Consider the following 19,200-nt stretch of genomic DNA (forward strand, 5'->3'; position numbering starts at 1 on the left):
ACAGAAAGATATGTCCCAAAGAAAAATAATAATAAATTAATAAAAACTTTCCATGAAAAAAGATCTGATGGAAGATATACTACATGAAGCCTTCAAACAACTGTGTTAAAGGTGCTCGGAGAATTAAAAGAAGATACGGAGAAAGTCAAGAAAAAAAAAGATATCTGAACAAAATGAAAATACAAATAAAGAAATAGAAAACCTAAAAAAGAAACCAAAAAGATATTCTGGAGATGAGAAGTACAATAACTGAAATGAAAAATTCCCTATAGGTATTCAAAGGCAGATTTGAACAGGCACAATAAAGAAACAAAGAACTAAAGATAAGATCATGGCCATTATTGAATCCAAGAAACAGGAAAGGGGCTTTTTGGTGTGGCGGCGAGAGTGGAGAGTACGCTATGAAGGCCTCGGGCACGCTGCGAGAGTACAAGGTGGTAGGGCGCTGTCTGCCCACCCCTAAATGTCGCACTCCGCCCCTGTATCGGATGCGAATCTTTGCCCCTAATCATGTTGTCGCCAAGTCCCGCTTCTGGTACTTTGTGTCTCAACTAAAGAAGATGAAGAAGTCTTCTGGAGAAATTGTCTACTGTGGACAGGTGTTCGAGAAATCTCCCTTGCGGGTGAAGAACTTCGGCATCTGGCTGCGCTATGATTCACAGCAGTGGCACCCACAATATGTACTAGGAATACTGGGATCTGACCACCGCAGGCGCCGTCACCCAGTGCTACCGAGACATGGGTGCCCGACACCGTGCCCGGGCCCACTCTATCCAGATCATGAAGGTGGAGGAGATTGCAGCCAGCAAGTGCCGCCGGCCAGCGGTCAAGCAGTTCCACGACTCCAAGATCAAGTTCCCACTGCCCCATCGGGTCTTGCGTCGTCAGCACAAGCCAGGCTTCACCACCAAGAGGCCCAACACCTTCTTTTAGATGCAGAGCCTGCCGGTGCCCAAGTCTGCTCAAATAAACTCCTCGGGTAAAACAAAACAAAAAAAAAAAAAAGAAAGAAACAGGCAAGGGAAAAGATTGAAGAAAAGTAAAGAGTGTAAAGAGGCTGTGGGATGCTATCAAATAAACCAACATACATATAATAGGGGTCCAAGAGGGAGAAGAGAGAGAAAGGGGCTGAGAAAGTATCTGAAGAAATAATGGCTTAAAACTTCCCAGGTTTGATGAAAGACAAATATAAACATTCAAGAAGTTCAACAAACTGCAAGTAAGATGAACTCAAAAGGACCCACACAAAGACAGATTATAATCAAACTTTCAAAAGCCAGAATGGATACAGAGACTCATGAAAGCAGCAAGAGAGAAACAACTCATCCCACACAAGGATCCTCAATAAGATCATGAGCAGATTTCTCATAAGAAGTTTTATAGGCTAAGAATCCTACATCCAACAAAACTGTCCTTGAAAATTGAGAGAGAAATTAAGACATTCCTAGATAAACAAAAGTTAAAGGAGTTTGTTACCACTCACCTTCCATATAAGAAATGCTCAAGAGTCCCACAGGATGAAAAGAAGAGGCAATAGAAAATAATTCAAAACAATATGAATAAATTAAGATCCCAATAAAGGTAAATATATGGGCAACTATAACAATGGTTTGTAACCCCATGTTTTGTTTTCTACATGATTTAAGAGAACAATACATTTTTTAAATTATCAGTCTAAAAGCTAATGTTATTGTAACTTTTTTTGTAACTCCACATTTAGTTTCCTACATAAATTAAGAAACTCAGCACTTAAAAGAATTACTAGTTTATGTCTGGAGACACACAATGTATAAAGATAGTAATCCCATAATATCAACAACTAAAAAGGATGAAGACAAAGCTATTAATGGAGCAGGGTGTCTATATATTGTTCAAATTAAGTCAGAGTGTTATAACTTTGGGATGTTAAATATAATCTCCAGAGTAATTACAATGAAAATAGCTATAGAATATATACAAAAGGAATTAGAAAGGAATATAGATATTTTGAGATAAAAATCAACTAAACACAAAAGAAGACAGTAATGTAGGAAACAAGGGACCAAGAAAAAAGCCATAAGGCATGTAGAAAACAAACAGAAAAGTGACAGAAGCAATCTCTCCTTGTAAGTAATACCTTCTTTCTTTTAAGTATAAAAGAAAACACACTGGGTGTGAAGCCCAACACAGGCTTGAACTCACAACCCTGAGATCAAAACCTAGGCTGAGATCAAGAGTCAGAACACTTAACCACTTGAGCCTCCCAGATGCTCCTCCATCCTTATACATAATTACCTTAAGTGTAAGTAGCTTAAACTCTCCAATCAAAAGACAGAGATTGGCAAAATGAATAAAAATATATGAACCAACTATATGCTGTCTGTAAGAACTCACTTTGGATCCAAAAACATAAACATATTGAAAGTGAAAGGATAGAGAAAAATATTTCATGAAAATCATAACCAAAGGGGAGCAAGTTAGCTTTATTAATATTAAACAAAATGGACTTCAAATCAAAAATAGTTTTCAAGAGCCAAAGAAGGACATTATGTATTAATAAAAGTTTCAACAGCTAAAAGATATAACAATTACAAACATTTATGAACCTAATAACAGACCACCAAAATATATGCAGCCGAAACTGAAATCATTTTTATTAATATCTGTGAAAAATAAAGATATATATGAAGAGATCCCTAGACCTAACCTCCAGAATACACTGACTCTTGTTTTATCTATTATTCTTCCCACTTTACTAAACCATTGCAAAGAAAGATACCTGGGTAGGAATTCTTGCAAAATATTAAAGCATCTTCCTTCTAGGGAAACAGTATAGCCTGGGCAGAGGTTAGAGTGGCAACTAGGGCTTCTATTCACAGTCAAATCTAGGTGACTGTATAGAGGGCTCCAGGAGAAAATCTCTGGATTCTGGGATCCTGCATTGGATAATTAAGAAGTTTGGAATTTGTCCATTTCTTCCAGATTGCCTAATTTGTTGGCATATAAATTTTCATTGTATTCTCTTATAATTGTCAACAAATAGTGTTGGGAAAGCTGGACAGCAACATCAGAAAAATGACACTGAACCACTTTCTGACACTATACACACAAATAAATTTAAAATGGATGAAAGACCTAAATGTGAGACAGGAATCCATCAAAATCCTAGAGAATAACACAGGCAGCAAACTCTCTGACCTCAAGCCATAGCAACTTATTACTAGACATACCACCAGAGACAAGGGAAATAAAAGCAAAAATGAACTACTAGAATTTCATCAATATAAAAAGGTTCTGCATGGCGAAGTAAACAACAAGACTAAAAGGTAGCCTACAGAATGGGAGATATTTGCAAATGACATATCCAAAAAACAATTAGTATACAAAATCTACAAAGAACTTATCAAACTCAACACCCAAAAAAATAAATAACCCAGATAAGAAATGGACAGAAGACACGATTAGACACTTTTCCAAAGAAGACATCAGATGGCTAACAGACACATGAAAAAATGTTCAGCATCACTCATCATCAGGGAAATACAAATCAAAAGCACAATGAGATACCACCTTACACCTGTCAGAATGGCTAACATGAACACAAGAAACGACAGGTGTTGGAAGGATGCAGAGAAAGGGGGAACCCTCTTGTACCGTTGGTGGTAATGCAAACTGGTACAGCCACTCTGGAGAACAGAATGGAGATTCCTTAAAAAATTAAAAATACAGCTACCCTACAACCTAGCAATTGCACTACTAGGTATTTACCCAAAGGATACAAAAATATAGATTCAAAGGGGTACATACACCCCAATGTTTATAGCTGCATTATCAACAATAGCCAAACTATGGAGAAAGCCCAAATGTCCATCGACTGATGAATGGATAAAGAAATAAAGAAAATCATATATTGAAAGTTTTTTTATTTGAATTTTTCAAAGAAGGATCAACAGAACATATTCTTATCCATTTTAAAAATGAGTAACAGGGAAAGAACACAAAGATCCATGAAACAATGCAGAAGACTCTTGACATATTTATTGTTCATGAATAATAAATATCCCTCTTGTCTAGAGAGAGGATAGTGTGATTTCCAGATGCTCATTCTTTTCTGGTCTCCTCGTGTAAACAGAGAGTAAAGAAAAGGCTGGCCTCATATAACCCCACACTCTTCATGATATAAAAAAATGCAAGATCAAGGATCTCCCACACCAGTGGAAAGAGCCACCCTGCTCAGAACAGCAGGATAGTAGAAACTTTTTAAGTAAGACACCCAGATCCTGCAATGGTAGGGACAGGCTCTTCACAAAAGTAAACTCAGACAAAGGAGTCATTCGCTTCAGTGGCTTCAGCTCAAGACAAAAGGCAAATGTTAGGAGAGCCCCCTGAAAAAAGCCACATTGATTTTAGCCTTGTACAGAGCCCAGCCCTGTTCAAACCAAAACTGGCTTTATGGATTGTGAGGATACTATCAGGGGCCTGAATCCAGAAGGGAGACTGTGGCTTAGGTGTATGTCTCATGAACAGAAGGAAAGTCAGAACAAGAAGGAACCCCAGACTCCGGCAGAGCCCAGAGCTGTACATTCCTGTGATTATGGAACCTCCTACCTTGAACAAAGTGATAAATGCCACAGCCTCCGAAGGTTTGAATGTTCTAAGTAGAAGCTGGCAGTTCAGAGAAAAAGACAGACATCATGAGAAAATTATGGAATTCAAAGCACAGCAGCTCCTTCCATGTTCCCAGGAGTCAAGGGTGCCAGGTTCCACAGGCTATGCTGATCACTGCGCTGGGTCCTGTCTCAGTGTGTACACTTCTACTTAGCCACAGAGTTCTCCTCCAACCCCTCCTAGGAAGAAAATTTCTCTCAGAAATCTTTCATTCCCTGTACAGAAAAAATAATACTCATATTAGTACACTCTCTGAAGAGCGTATTTTCCTTTTCAAACCTATTTGTTCCTTTTAATAGGAGTGTGGTGTGTATAGTCTCCATCGCATCTGAGTTCAAGGTTGCTGGGATAGCAGTAGCTTGGACTAGAGAAAGGAAGAGATGAACATCTGTGCCTAGTGACTGTCTACTTCAGCTTCTAAACTGTCCCAGGCCATGGAGGGAGAATAATAGTAGCCCTGCATGGCTACTAATAATTGTAGCACTACAATTCTGGCTTCCTTCATTTGTACCTGTTCACATATCCTAATATTAGGTTCATTATTTTCCTAATCCTTTCATTAGATAAGACAAAAAAAAAAAAACCTAGCATTTGATGCCCCCAGCTATCCAAAACCAGACAAAGACTCCACCAAAAAGGAGAATTATAGACCAATATCCCTGATGAACATGGATGCAAAAATTCTCAACAAGATACTAGCCAATAGGATCCAACAATACATTAAGAAGATTATTCATCATGACCAAGTGGGATTTATCCCCGGGATGCAAGGCTGGTTCAACACTCGTAAAGCAATCAATGTGATTGATCGTATCAGCAAGAGAAAAAACAAGAACCATATGATCCTCTCAATAGATGCAGAGAAAGCATTTGACAAAATACAGCATCCATTCCTGATCAAAACTCTTCAGAGTGTAGGGATAGAGGGAACATTCCTCAGCATCTTAAAAGCCATCTACGAAAAGCCCACAGCAAATATCATTCTCAATGGGGAAGCACTGGGAGCCTTTCCCCTAAGATCAGGAACAAGACAGGGATGTCCACTCTCACCACTGCTATTAAACATAGTACTAGCAGCCCTAGCCTCAGCAATCAGGCAACAAAAAGAAATAAAAGGCATTCAAATTGGCAAAGAAGAAGTCAAACTCTCCCTCTTCGCCAATGACATGATACTCTACGTAGAAAACCCAAAAGACTCCACCCCAAGATTGCTAGAACTCATACAGCAATTCAGCAGTGTGGCCAGATACAAAATCAATGCCCAGAAATCAGTGGCATTTCTATACACTAACAATGAGACTGAAGAAAGAAAAATTAAGGAGTCAATCCCATTTACAATTGCACCCAAAAGCATAAGATACCTAGGAATAAACCTAACAAAAGAGGTAAAGGATCTATATCCTAAAAACTCCAGAACACTTCTGAAAGAAATTGAGGAAGACACAAAAAGATGGAAAAATATTCCATGTTCATGGATTGGAAGAATTAATATTGTGAAAATGTCAATGTTACCCAGGGAAATTTACACATTTAATGCAATCCCTATCAAAATACCATGGACTCTCTTCAGAAAGTTGGAATAAATCATCTTAAGATTTGTGTGGAATCAGAAAAGACCCTGAATAGCCAGGAGAATATTAAAAAAGGGATGGAAGTTCTTATCAAAACTTGGAACGGAAGAAAAACATGCTCTATACAAGCTTGCAAGCCTTTGTATAGTCTCAAGAAACATTCAGGTTGCTCTCCTCAACTGGGTGGAATTGGATTCAAAGGTAGAGGCATGAGTATTGACTCCAGTCTTAAGTCAGTCTCCCCACTTCCCAACCTAAAAACAGTGACATTTTTTGTATTTTTGAAAAATTATTGAGTGTCACACAGTGCTGAGGGGGCTTTGTGTCACAGGGGGTATTGCACAGTAAAATCTGAGATGGTCAGAACAAGACACAGTAAAAGGGTACTTGCTACTTAAGGATCTTTAATGTTGGGACACCTGGGTGGCTTAGTAGTTTGAGCCTCTGCCTTCAGCTCAGGGTGTGATCCCAGAGTCTCAGGATTGAGTCCCACATCAGGCTCCCCTCAGGGAGCCTGCTTTTCCCTCTGCCTCTGTCTCTGCCTCTCTCTGTGTCTCTCATGAATAAATAAGTAAAACCTTAAAAAAAAAGAATCTTTAATGTCTGCAGTGTTAATACGTCTTAGAGCAAATGTTCAACTCCTAATGAGACCTCTTTGTTTTGTAGTTACCTTCTGTAAAATATTCCATGTGAGGGCAAAAGGATGACCCAGATGTCAGTGGTGGTTAATATAAGGAAAACAGTAGAACAGTGAGTGGGGAACAAGGAAAATGACTAATGGGAAATCAGAATGAACCAGAAGTGGGAGGAATTAGAATGTTCATCATTTCCATCATACCCACCCCACCAGACACAAACACACACAGACAATCAGACCCAGGCCCACCTCTTTGCAGCAGCTGACAGTCCTGGGACTATCCCCATAAGAAGTGCATTTAGGGTTTATCTTTGAGCACAAAGTCAATGTCTGCGTGAATATTGTCAGACATATTTACTCTCTGAGGAAGGTGATCTTGGGGTCTCCTGAAGCTGTGTTTCATGACAATATCTAGGATCCTTGTATTAGTTTCTAAGTTCTGCCATAAGAATTATGACAAACTTTGTGGCTTAAAACAACAAAATTATTTCTCACCATACTGGAGGCAAGAGTTCAAAATCAAGATGTCACTCATACTATATATAGAAATCCCTTATAGACTCCACCAAAAAACTACTAGAACTGATAAATGAATTCAGGAAAGTTGCAGGATACAAAATCAATATACAGAAATCCATTGCATTTCTATACACTAATAATGAAGTAGCAGAAAGAGAAATTAAGAAAATAATCCCATTTACAATTGCACCTAAAATAATAAACACCTAGAAGTAAACTTAACCTTGAAGGTGGAAGATCTGTACTTTGAAAACCAGAAAACACTGTTAAAAGAAACTGAAGACAATGCAAACAAATGGAAAGATATTCCATTCTCATGGATTAGAAGAACAAATATTGTTAAAAAGTCGAGACTACCCAAAGCAATCTATAGATTAAATGCAATCTCTATTAAAATACCAACAGCATTTTTCACAAAAATAGAACAATCCTAAAATGAGTATGGAATTATGAAAGACCCCAAATAGCCAAAGCAATCTTGAAAAAGAACAAAACTGAATATATCAATATATCAAAATCCCAGATTTCAAGATATACTGCAAAGCTGTAGTAATCAAAACAGTATGTAGTGGAACAAAAATAGACACATAGATCAATGGAACAGAATTGAGAGCTCAGAAATAAACTTATTATTACATGGCAAATTAATATTAAACAAAGCAGGAAAGCTATCCAACAGGAAAAAGGTAATCTCTTCAACAAATGGTGCTGGGAAATAAGGACAGCTACATGCAAAAGAAAGAAACTGGACCACATTCTTACACGATACACAAAAAACAAATTCAAAATGGATTAAGAACCTAAAGGTGATCCCTGAAACCATAAAAACTCTAGAAAAAGAACAGAGGCAGTAATTTCTCTGACATCAGCCACTGCAACTTTCTTCTAGATATATCTCCTAAGGCAAGGGAAACAGAAGCAAAAATAAACTATTGAGACTACATCAAAATAAAAAGCTTCTGCCCAGCAAAGAACATAATCAATAAAACAAAAAGACAACCTACTGAATGGGTGAAGATATTTGCAAATGACATGTTCAATAAAGGGTTAATATCCAAAATACATAAAAAATTTGCACAATCCAACACAAAAAGAATATATAATCTAGTTTTTAAATGGGCAGAAGATATGAACATTTTTCTATGGAAGACATCCAGATGGCTAACAGACACATGGCAAAATGCTCAACATCACTCATCATCAGGGAAATACAAATCAAAACCACAGTCATAAATTACCTCACACCTGTCAAAATAGCCAAAATCAAGAACACAAGAAACAACAAGTGTTGGCGAGGATATGGAGAAAAAGGAACCCTCATGCAGTGTTAGTGGGAATGCAAACTGGTGCAACCACTGTGGAAAACAGTATGGAGGCTCCTCAAAAAATTAAAAATAGAGCTACCATATGATTCAGTAATTCCACTAGTGGATATTTACCCAGAGAATATGAAAACACTAATTTGAAAAGATATATGCACCCCTATGTTTATTGCAGTATTATTTACAATAGCCAATTTGTGGAAGCATCCCAAGTGTCCATTGCTAAATGAGTGAATATGGATGATGTGGTATATATACATACCATGGAATATTATTCAACCATAAACAAGAATGAAATCTTGCCATTTGCAATAACATGGATGGATCTAGAGAGTATAAGCAATAAAATCAGTCAGAGAAAGACAAATACCATATGATTTCAGTCATTTGTGGAATTTAAGAAACAAAACAGAGAAAAAAGAAAGAAACAAAAATCAGACTCTTACCTATAGAGAATAAATTGATGGTTACCAGAAGGGAGGCATGTGGGAGAATGGAGTGATATACTGATATACATCCCCTCAATTGGGATGAAGAGTACACTCATCACAATGAGCATTGAGTAATGTACAGAACAGAATTGCTATACCGTACATCTGAAACTAACATAACACTGGGTGTTAACTATACTGGAATTAAATTTTAAAAATTTTTAAATTTTTAAATTTTTAAATTTTAAATTAAAAACAAAACAAAACAAAATCAAGGTGTCAGCAGGGCCGCATTCCCTCCAAAGCCTCCAGGAGAGAATCTTTCCTTGCCTCTTCCAGTGGCTGGTAGCTTCTGGTGTCCCTTGGCTTGTGGCAGCATAACTCCAATCTCTGCCACCATCTTCACATGACCTTCCTCTCCAAGTGTCTCTGTGACCCATCTGTCTCTCCTTCTATTATAAAGATCAGTATGTAAAATTCAGTTGCTTTTCTAAATATTACCAATGAACAGCTAGAAACTGAAATAAAAATACTCTTTACATAGCATCAGATAAAAAGTAGAAATACTTAAAGATAAATCTGACTAAAGCTGTGAAAGATCTCTAAAAACCACATAATAGGGCAGCCCAGGTGGCTCAGTGGTTTGGCGCCGCCTTCCACCCGGGGTGTGATCCTGGAGACCCCGGATCGAGTCGCGTGGAGCCTGCTTTTTCCTCTGCCTGTGTCTCTGCCTCTCTCTCTGTGTCTCTCATGAATGAATAAATAAAATCTTTAAAAAAAATAAAAATAGAAACCACATAATATTGCTGAGAAAAAAATCACAGATGATCTAAATAAACGGAGAGATACTCCATGGATTGAAAACCCGATATTGAGAAGATGTCAATTCTCCCCAGTTTGATCAATGTTAATACCAAACAAGATGCAGCAGGCTTTTTGTGTGTGTATAAACATTGACAAACTGATCCTAAAGTTCATGTGAAATGGAAAATTCCTAGAATGGCCAAAACAACTTTGGGAAAAAAAAACAAAATTGAAAAGCTTATATCACCTGATTTCAAGACTTACTATAGGGATCCCTGGGTGGTGCAGTGGTTTAGTGCCTGCCTTTGGCCCAGGACACGATTCTGGAGATCCGGGATCGAATCCCACGTCGGGCTCCTGGTGCATGGAGCCTGCTTCTCCCTCTGCCTGTGTCTCTGCCTCTCTCTCACTGTGTGCCTATCATAAATAAAGTTTAAAATTTTTTCTTTTTTTTTTAATTTTATTTACGATAGTCATACAGAGAGAGAGAGAGAGAGGCACCCAGGGATCCCATAAATAAAGTTTAAAAAAAAAAAAAGACTTGTTATAAAGTTTTGGTAACCGGGGATCCCTGGGTGGCTCAGTGGTTTAACGCCTGCCTTCAGCTCAGGGTGTGATCCTGGAGTCCCGGGATTGAGTCCCATGTCCGGCTCCCTGCATGGAGCCTGCTTCTCCCTCTGCCTGTGTCTGTGTCTCTCATGTATAAATAAATAAATCCTTAAAAAAAAATAAAGTTTTGGTAACCCAAACAGTGTGGTGTTGACATAAAAAAAGCAAATAGATCAATAAAGCAGAATATATATATATATACATAAATAATGGATTTTTAAAATATAGACTTCATTTACTAGAACAGTTTTAAGCTTACAGAAAAATTGAGAAGATAGCACATAAAGTTCCTACATACCTCTCACCAAGTTCCCCCATTATTAACATTCTACGTTAATATAATACATTTGTTATAATTAATGAACCAATATTGATACATCATTATTAACTAAAGTCCATCATTTAGTCAAATTCCCTTAGTTTCAACTAGCATCATTTTCTGTTCCAGGATTCTACCCAAATTACATCTTGCTGTTATGTCTTCCTAGGTTCCTCTTAGCTAAGACGGTTTCTCAGACTTTCCTTCTTTTTGATGACCTTGACAGGTTTAAGGAGTACTGGACAAGTATTCTGTAGAATGTCCCTCAATTGGGATTTGTCTGATGTTGTTTTCATTAGGCTGAAATATGTGTTTTGAGGAGGAATACTTTAAAGATAAAGTGCTTTGTTATATCAATGTTATATCCTAGCAACATGATTTATCTGATGAAGTTAACCGTCATCCTCTGATTGAAATAGGGTCTTTCACTTTTCTCCACTATAAAAGTACTCTTCCCCTCCCCACTTTCCTATACCATACTCTTCAGAAAGAAGTCACTACACACAGCCCACACCTGAGGAGTAGAGTTATACTCCACTTCCTTACGGGTAGAATATCTATATAAATTATTTGAAATTATTTTTCAAGAGAGATTTTTCTCACCTCCCTCATTATTTATTCAATAATTTATATCAGTATAGACTCATGGATATTTATCTTATACCTTGGGTTATAATCCAATACTACCTTATTTATATCTCTTGTTCAAATTCAAATTGGTCATTGGGAGCTCCTTCAGTTGGCTTCTGTGTTCCTTTGACAAAATCCCATTAATATAGAATTTTCTTTTCTTCAGCACCTCCTACATTTTTGGGTCTACAAAATCCTCTGGGTCCCTCTTGTATACTTCCTGTCCTAGTGATAAAAATAATCTCCAAGGAGCCCTGGGCCTTTTTATTGGCATATGGTATTTAAAAACCAAATTTTGGGCATTAGGTGTGCATTCATTGCTAACGGAGTCAATATTTGATTTTAACAAAGGTGCAAGGGCAATTCAGTAGAGAAAGCAGACTTCCCAACAAATGATGCTAAAGCAATTGAATATGCAAGTGAGCTTGGGTCTATACTTTGTCCCAAGCTCAAATTTATTATAAAGAAAGATCCATTACAGAACATATTGATGAGTTGGACTTCATCAAACTTCATGCACTGTTCTCTGGAAAACACTATTAAAAGAATGAAGAGACAAGCCACATATGGAGGAAGAATGTTTACCTAACCAAGTGTTGATCTGATTCTTTAATCCAGAATTTATATTTAACTTTTATGACTCAACAATAAGAAAACAATTCAATTTCTTAAATAGATGAAATATTTGCACACATCTTCCCAGAAGGATATATGGGTAGCAAGCGAGCACACAGAAGATGCTTGCCAATATTTGTCATAGGGGAAAATATATTAAAACCAGACCTATTAGAATGTATAAAATTAAAAAGATTGATCATGCAAAAAGTTTGAAAGGCTGTGGAGAAACTGGTAGAACATATAGAAATATGTTCATTGGAAAACATTCTAGCAGTTTCTTAAAAAGTTAAACAAATGTCTACCATATGATTTAGCCATTCTACTCCAAGTTATTTAATAAAAAGACAGGAAAGTATGTGTTCATTCAAAGACTCGAATACAAACACTTCTTACTTATCTCAGTCCTGAGCACCACAAACCTGCAGGCATACAGACACTCAAGAAATTCTGGAACATAAAGAGACCAATGGATGGATTAAAAGAGAAGGCCTGGGGATGCCTGGGTGGCTTAGTCAGTTGAGCGTCCGGCTCTTGGTTTCAAGGCTCTTGGTCTCATAATCTCAAGGTTGTAGAATTGAGCCCCACATCAGGCTCCACACTCTATGGGGAGTATGCTTGAGGATTTTCTCTCTCTCCTTTTGCCCCTCCATGACTCATACACACTCACTACTCTCTCTCTCTAAAATAAATAAATCATTAAAAAAGAGAGAGGAGTAGACTGGAAGGAAATAGGAAAAGATGATGAATGGACAGGAAAATAAACAAATAGAAAGCTGAATAATTTTGTGGACAAACTGGTGAGATTAAAATACAGAAATGAATGGACAGAGTCAAATGTACAAAAAGGTGAAGAATAATGGATAGACAAAAGGACGGACAAGGAAAAAAGTAGATAAAAACATGGAAAGATAGATGGGTGAATGAAGAGACATATGTATTAGATGGATGGATGGACCAGTGAACAAAGAGTTCATAAGCATTTCAAGGGCAGACCATTCCTTCTTTATCTGTTTTTCCAATGCCAACAAAAGGACAAGGCATAGGTAGTGAGATACTCAGTACACATTTTTTAAAGGAATGAATGAATGAATGAGGCACTGGGGTATTGTGGAAAGAGTTTTAGACTAAGAGTCAGAAGATCTAATTTCCATCTCTGTCTATATCCTCAAGTTGTCTATGTAAATATGAAGGACTTCGCTCAACACCTTCAATTTACTCTTCTGTAAAATGGGTAGACTGGCTTAAATGATTTCTAAGGTCTTTTCAAAACACTGTGTTCCCTGATTTGAAGCTCCCCAAATCCAAGAGAAGGCTATGGGACAGGAAGTGGAGTTACAGTAAACCAAACGCATGTTTATTTACAACTTGTCCTAACGCAGAGCCGATTCCAGATCCCTGCCAACAATGGGGGAGAAAAGTTAACACACTCCAGATTAGACTGTGTTCAAACTGTCTGGCTGAAAGCCTTGTGGTGGAAATGAAAGACAGGCTGATGGTAGAGCCTGAGGGGTAATTCAGAGGGAAACATGAACCCTCCCCAAGTTGAAAGGAAGGAGGGAAGGGCCAGGCTACACAATGCCTCCCAAGGCCCTTGGCTGATGGCCAAATGCACTCTATCCAGAAGGATGGTTGTTTGTTCACAGAGCACGTGGCCTGTCCTCCCAGAGTCACACCTGGACTCCCAACATGCTCTGGAGTCATATTTGTGCTCAGAGCGCATCTATCATTAGTTACAGACTGCTGTGTGCCAGGCACTGTCCATCACCTCATCGCTTCTCCCAACAACCCAGGGAGGCAAGAGCGATGATCCTCACTTCATGGAGGAGGAAAACGTGGCCAGTAAGTGGCAGATTGAAAACTTGAACCCAAGGACTTTGGCTGCCTGTCTGTGGACAGCTGCCCTGGAATTGGTCAGGTAGCAATGCAGACACTTCAGATTTCGTGCCACACCAAACTATAGTGACACCTGCTGGAGCCTGCCTGATCCCTCTGCAATATGCTCCCACACTGCTCAAGCCGCCAGTGTTGACCCATCACTCCCATTTCATAGATGGGGACACTGAGACTCAGACCAACAGGTGAGTGAGCCAGCCACGGTCACACGGCTTGCAAATGGTGACTCTGGCATTCCCTCTTCACTAGTGAATCAATCTATTCCCATGTGGCAGCTGGAATGGACATCTGTGATTTTGCCTGAACATGCAATCTACCTACCCCTAGGAACAGCATCTGAATTTTCTTTGGAAACTCACACCCACACCCCACCAGCTACCAACTCAATCCATGTTATTTGGGCCGAACTATATACCCTGTACTTTCCCAACCCCATGCATGGTGGGCAGATGATCCCCTTCGTTCCAATGAATGCATGTGACCAAAGATGTCCAGTGAGACTAAGTCCCAGGACATTAGAGCACATCATTGAGAAAGAGGCACCCTCTTTCTACTAGGATTTCTGAGCTGGTAAAAGGGAAGCCAGAAGCTGCCAGGGGCCACCTGAGACATCGCAAAGGGACAGCCTGCCAGAGAGTGAAGCCAACACAGAGAAAAGCAGGAACAAGAGATGGGGAGACACAATTTTCTAAGGACCTGTTTTGAGACCTGAATATATTCCAGGTACACGAGCCAAATAATTGTCTTTCTACTTAAACCGGTTAGAGTCAAGTGTCTCTCACATGCACCAAAGAGGCCCTGAGTCAATAAAACCCCTTCATCACACTGAACTATCATCACTAGTGTCCTTGGCTGTTGACTACTTAGACCCAGGTCACTTGAGGGCAGAGACTGGGTCAAGGCCACCACTGTGTCTCAGTGGCCGATTCCAAGCATGCCTGATGAATATTTGTTGAATAAATAAAAACCCAGCTTGGCTCAATGCTCCTTTGTGAAGCTGGAGGCATATTGGGCCCAAGAAGACTGACTTCTTTGGCCGGGCCCATTCTTCTCTCTCCTCCACCCATCATTTAAGGCCTAATTCAAAGGCTGTCTCTTCTGAAACTGGCCCACAGCCCTATCCTACTCCAAAAGTGCTCTTGCACACATCAGAGCATCCATAGCATGTTTCTACCTTGTGCAGTAATGAGCACCCACGACTGACCTCTCTACCCAACCAAGAAGTCCTGAATACAGGGTCTAAAATGGTATCATTTATATATCGAGCTAGCAGTTGTCACTCTCCAGAGCTCAGAAAATAATTCCTGAACTCAAGGGCTCATCTCATTCAATAAACATACACCAACCCCTAGTATACACCAGGCACTGAGAATACAGAGGCGAACACAGCATGATGGTTAAAAACAATGACAATAACAAGAGCTAACATTTACTGAGTCATTTATTACCTTGTGCCAGGCGCTGATCTAAGCACTCTGCATGTATTAACTCCTTTAACCCTCAAAGCACACTAGTGAGTTAGCTACTACTATTATCCCCCATTTTACAAGTGAGGAAAGTAAGGCTCAGGTGCCAAAGAGTTTGCCGAAGGTCACAGACACGGTAAGTGGCAGAGCCAGGATTTGAACCCAGGTAATCTGGTTCCAAAGCCGTACTTGCAGCTGGTCCACTATGCTGTGGGATCATGAATACTTAGTAGGCTGATCTGTCATAAGCCCAGCCTTCTCCTTCCTAAGGTCTATATACCCCACTCCTGGAAAGAGGTAAAAGTAGAACCGACCATACCCAACATTGCTGACACAAAGACCTGGATTCTGAATTTCTAATAGCACCATTCTTTGGCCAAATGTATCCGACGGCAACCTCTCTAAGTCTCAGTTTCTTCAGGACTAATAATACCTCATGGGCAGTTCTGAGGGTGAAAAGAGTAAATATGGGAATATCACTTAGCACAATCAGCAAGAGCAGATTGCTATCGCTGGTACCTTTTACTATTCATGCAGAATAAAGCAACTCATCAATGTACGGGACTTGGCACAAGATGTGCCATCAAATACTATCAGTATAGTTCTAGTTCCTTTTCCTTCCTGCACCACACTCTATGACCTTGAAAGAGCACCCACACTTCTCTGGAACGATTCAACCAGTGCTGTTTACCACGCCCCTAGAAAGCCCTGCTTCCAGCCAGCCTCCAAAATGGATTAAGGGTTTGGAATTCCCTTTCTTTCTCCACCCACAGGATCAAAGGGTACAGGCAAGGGCTGAGGAGCGGGGGAGGAATGCAAGATGGAACAGGCCGAGTTTTGAACTGGCAGAAGAACAACTGTGGTTCATCCTAGGCTCTCCTGAGCTGCAGGGCCCAGGCCCCCATGTTCTGCTCTGCTTGTGCCCTTGAGAAATAAACACAGCTGCCAAAAAACAGGACGCTTCAGCTATGGTTAATCCTCAGCCACAAGACAAGCAGGAACTCAGAGGTGCCCTGTGATGCGAAGTGTTTTCCAAAAACGTCAGCAAACACACAGAGCAAGGAGGGAGGGGAGAGCACAATGCAAACACACAATTAGGCTTCAGAGCACGAATAAAGGCTGCGCGCGCGCGCGCGCGCACACACACACACACACACACACACACACACACACACACACACACACACACACACACACACACACACACACACACACACACACACACACACACACACACACACACACACACACACACACACCAGCGCCAGCCTTCTGGACGCCCACCTCCCTCTGGGCGGTCTTGCCTCCTCTGCCCTCTAGTGGCCAGACAGGGACACGCCCGCGGGTTTGAACCAGTGCTGGAAAGAGGTAAAACCCGGCTCCAAGGGGGAGGATCACAGGGCTTGGAGCCTGTCAGAGAAACCAGGTCCCCAACTCTCCATCCCTCACCACTGGCCTCGCTCAGCCTCTCCTTCACCTCTCGCTAGCACCTCTGCGACACCTCCTCACTGGTTTTAATAAAAACGAACAGCCAAGGGAATGCTGACTGCAGGCACTGTGCTGAGAGCTCTTACGTTATCTCATTGAATTCTTATACCACTCTGTGAAGTGGGCAGTATCCCAGCTACAGATGAGAAACACACAGAGGCTCCCACGGGTGAGGAAATGTACCAAATGCCCCATGGGTACCTACAAGTGGAAAAGAGGAGTGACCACTGATGGGTCGCGTTTTTCGAGGACAAGGGTAGTAAAATGTTCTAAAATTATCGTGCAGCTCTGTGAATATACAAAAACCCACTGAATTGTATTGCATGTGTATCAGTTTCCTATTTCTGCTGTAACAAATGACAACTCAGTGGCTTCAAACAACACCAATTTATTCTTTTATGGCCTGGAGGCCAAAAGTCTAAAACCAAGGTGTTGGCAGGACTGTGTTCTTCTGGAAGCCTACGGAGGAATCTGTTTCCTCGTCTTTTCCAGCTTACTGAGGCTGCCTGTACTCCATGGCATTGGCCTCTTCCTGTATCTTGTGTGTGTGTCACTTAATTCTCAAGTTCTAATGTCACACTTCCCTTTTATCTTTCTCACCCATTTGCCTCCCTCCTTATAAGGACCCTCGTTCTAACACTTGACCTACCAGGATAATCCAGGATAATCTTTCCATCTCCAGATCCCCAATTTATTCATATACCCAAATTTGTCTTTGCTAGGTAAGGTAACATATGCACAACTTCCGTGGATTAGGACATAGACATCTTTGGAGGCCATCATTCAACCAATCACAGTATGTGCATAATAAAACTGTTGTTTAGAAAAGCAGGGGAGTGCCTTCTGAATTAAGATGTGAATGGTGAGAAAGACGTGGTGTGGGAAGAACAGATCTGGGAAAGTTCAAAGGGAAGCCACTGCAGTATTTTCAGCAAGGGAGAGACACGATCTGACTTACTCTCCTGCAAAATCACTATCGCACTGAATTGTCACCATCTCCACACCAGGCTGTGGGTTCCCAGGGGCACAGACTGGCTGATCTTCACACCTGTACCTTCAGCACTCGGCCCAGGCCTGCCACAGGGTAGGTGCTGAGTGGCTGGCTGAATGAGCCTCCTTGCCCCTCATAGCTTATTTCCCTTTGGTTCACCAGGCCAAACCTTTCACCTAGATTCTGCCCATCAGCATCATGACAGCTTTGCCACAAAGTACCACATGAAATCCAGTGTTGATGGTGCACGGTCTTCTAAGAATCCCAAGCCTTTATATCTGTGTGATTGGTACGAGACATCAAGATCGGACTGAACCTAAACAGTTGGAATTTTGGACTCATGCGTGGGGCTTCAAACTAATGCACTGACCAGGCGACCCAGGGCAAGTTCCCCAACCTCCCTGAACCTCAGCTTTCATCTGTAAAATGGGTCCAAGGTATAGCAGTCTGATCTTCCCCTCTTATACAATGCCCAGCACTCACAGGAAGCTCACACGTTGGTCAATCCCACAAAGATTCCTTTCTACAAACAGGATAAGAGGGCAGAAACTCGACTATGCACTTCAGCCACCATTATGGACACAGACCATCAAAGATGTTCAATAAACAAGCATAGGCCTGATCATCTTCAACCTGAACTCCATGGTGCCATCTCATTTCAGGAGAGAAACTTTTCCCCAAATTAACTTTAATCCTCACTCTGGGTACAGTTGATGACCACGTACAAATGGGCCTGTGCCCAGTCCAGATCTCCTTTGGGCCTCAAGGACATGCTGAGATGTTTTGACAGATTCCTTGCCCTACCTGCGCCATTGCCTGACCTGGATCCTAGCAGCCTTACCAAGAAGGTAAAAGGAAACAAGCTGAGCTTAGTAACTTGCTCTTGGCAAATCCAAGGTGGTCCCGGTGACCACTGTTCCTTTTAGATACAACACTTCTTAAGAGTGATTTAATTTCCAGAAGAGGGACTTGGTGATGCTCCAGCTGGGTAAATTGTACCCAGTGACGTTGTTGATAGGCCACTGCTGGCTGGACGGGCATATTTTTATACTCTGCCTGCTTCTTCTAAGGGCTGAAAGACTGAGGTGATGGATGCCTTGAGTTCAACAGCTCACGGCCCCATTTGAGCAAAAATTCAAACATGTAAACTGCTAGTAAATTTGTAAATCATTAAATAGTTTTAAATTTAGTGTCCCTAAATCCTAACAATGGGTCTTAGCTCTATAAATGGGCACTAAAAAATAAGCGTTATTTC

General features: G+C 40.5%; 1 pseudogene; it reads left to right on the forward strand.

Annotated features, from left to right (window-relative positions):
• Positions 1–359: 359 nt before the first annotated feature.
• On the forward strand, positions 360–973 carry LOC129509706 (60S ribosomal protein L18a-like; annotated as a pseudogene).
• Positions 974–19,200: the final 18,227 nt, after the last annotated feature.

The sequence above is a fragment of the Nyctereutes procyonoides genome, unplaced genomic scaffold (genome assembly GCF_905146905.1).
Source record: "Nyctereutes procyonoides isolate TBG_1078 unplaced genomic scaffold, NYPRO_anot_genome, whole genome shotgun sequence".
NCBI classification, from domain to species: domain Eukaryota; kingdom Metazoa; phylum Chordata; class Mammalia; order Carnivora; family Canidae; genus Nyctereutes; species Nyctereutes procyonoides.